A 2003-nucleotide genomic window follows, 5' to 3' on the forward strand; every position below is an offset into this window, starting at 1 on the left:
AGGACTTTAATACATATAGAGAGGTCCTTGTGCAGAACAGTGCATGACCTGTGCATGTTATCTCAGTCTCTGGGAGTTCATACATGCTTCAATAAAGGGCCTTATTTTCTGGGCATCCTTCCTACCTTCAGGTTCTTATAGTCTTTCTGCCTCCCCTTTCACAAGGTTCCCTGAATCCATAAGGGAAGGATTTGATGGAGACCTCCAATATAGGGATCAGTGTTCCAAGGTTTGCATATGTCTGGCTGTGGGTCTCTGTATTTGTTCCCATTTGCTGCAGGATGAAGCTTCTCTAGATGATGACTGAGAAAGACACTGATCTGTTTGCCTGGCCAAAACAAAGTAATTTTGTATGTGAATTGATCATTAAAGTATGAGATGAAGTGTCTAGGAATATGATTAATAAGAAGGAGAAGAAATGAGGATATGGCAGGAATTATGATCAAAGGATATTATATGCTTGCAAGAAAATATTACTAGGTGCTATGTATAATAAACACATGACAGTAAAAAATGAATTGACCTAGCCAGGTACGGTGGTACTTGCCTTGAATCCCAAGGCTTGGGAGGCAAAAACAGGCACATCTCTGTGAGTTCAAGGCCATTCAAGTCTACTAAGTAAGTTCTGAGACAACGTAGGCTATTACACAGGGAAATACTGGTGCAAAACAACAACAAAAAAAATGGACTGCCCAAATTACTAAGAATATCAAAAATAATGGAAGCCCAGCTTCTTAGTCTTCAAAAAATGACACCAATTTTTAAAAAAAGTAAGTCTTTGTAGTAAGTCAGGGTGGAATAGGGTGTTTTGTGGTAGATTCCTATCTCTCAAATTATAGATTAAAATGAAAGGAGAGGGATGGGAAGATGGTACCAAGTCTCTGAAAGAGTTAAGAAACAGTGATATTCTAACCACCATGAGCAGAATCCTCCACCATGGAGTCAAGAATCAGGCCATCCCTGGGGCTTACTGCATATGTAGTCTTGACCTAGAAATGAGCTTCAAGACACTGAGAGACCCCCCCCCCAATTTCAAAAGATAAAGTTGAAGTCCAACAAGATGACTCGGTGAGTAAAGGTGCCAGCTGTCAAGAATTACAACCTGGATTCAATCCCAGGACCCACATGGTTGAAGGAGAGAACCAACTCCTTCAAGTTGTCTTATAACTTCTACACAGGCACCGTGATGCCTATGCATGTGTGCCAACACACTAGAATGCAATTTAAAATGCTAATAATAAAGTGAAAAGCAATTGAGGAAGACACCATCACATCACCCTCTGGCCTACACAAATGTGCACACACATGTGAACACATAAATATATACACAAACATACAACATACACACAAATAATGGCAGAATGAATGGCTATATTCCCAAGCAATAGGAAAAGTCAACAAGGGTTACTCTCACCTGTATTAATAAGACTAGGTCTCAGCCAGACCCAAACTCCAGGTACTATGAAGGCAAAACCATTTAGTTTTTGGTGTCTTCTGGACTGGAGAAGACATTTACACTCATGGTGCCACAAAAGTTCTGGGTCCCTGCACAAAACCCACACAAGATCAGCCAGACCATTTTCCAGAATGTACGTGGAGGGGCTCATCAGGCCCTCATAGCTGAGGAGCTAATGAGAGTTCATTGTTACTAGAGAAGGAACAGTCAACTTTTCCCAGGGGTGTAGCCCCAGATAGTTGCCTGTGCTCCATTGGATGACCCCACACTATGAACACATGGGCAACACTAATTAGACTCAGTCATTTATAAATGAAAATAAAAGATGACATTGCGAGGACGACTTTGGAGGTTATTCAAAGGAATATGATCCGGGAAGTAGGGGATGTTTACATTGGGTATATATAGTAAAGTCTTGAACAAAATTTTTACTTATATTTATAAAAAGTATTTTATTTCTGATTCTTCTTGGTTTAGATTTATTTCTTACCTCTCTCTCTCTCTATATATATATATACATATATATATGAAAACTTCATGTTTCTTG

Source organism: Alexandromys fortis, unplaced genomic scaffold (assembly GCF_014885135.2).
Source record: "Alexandromys fortis isolate MF-2015 unplaced genomic scaffold, M_Fortis_MF-2015_v1.1 scaffold_438, whole genome shotgun sequence".
Classification (NCBI taxonomy): domain Eukaryota; kingdom Metazoa; phylum Chordata; class Mammalia; order Rodentia; family Cricetidae; genus Alexandromys; species Alexandromys fortis.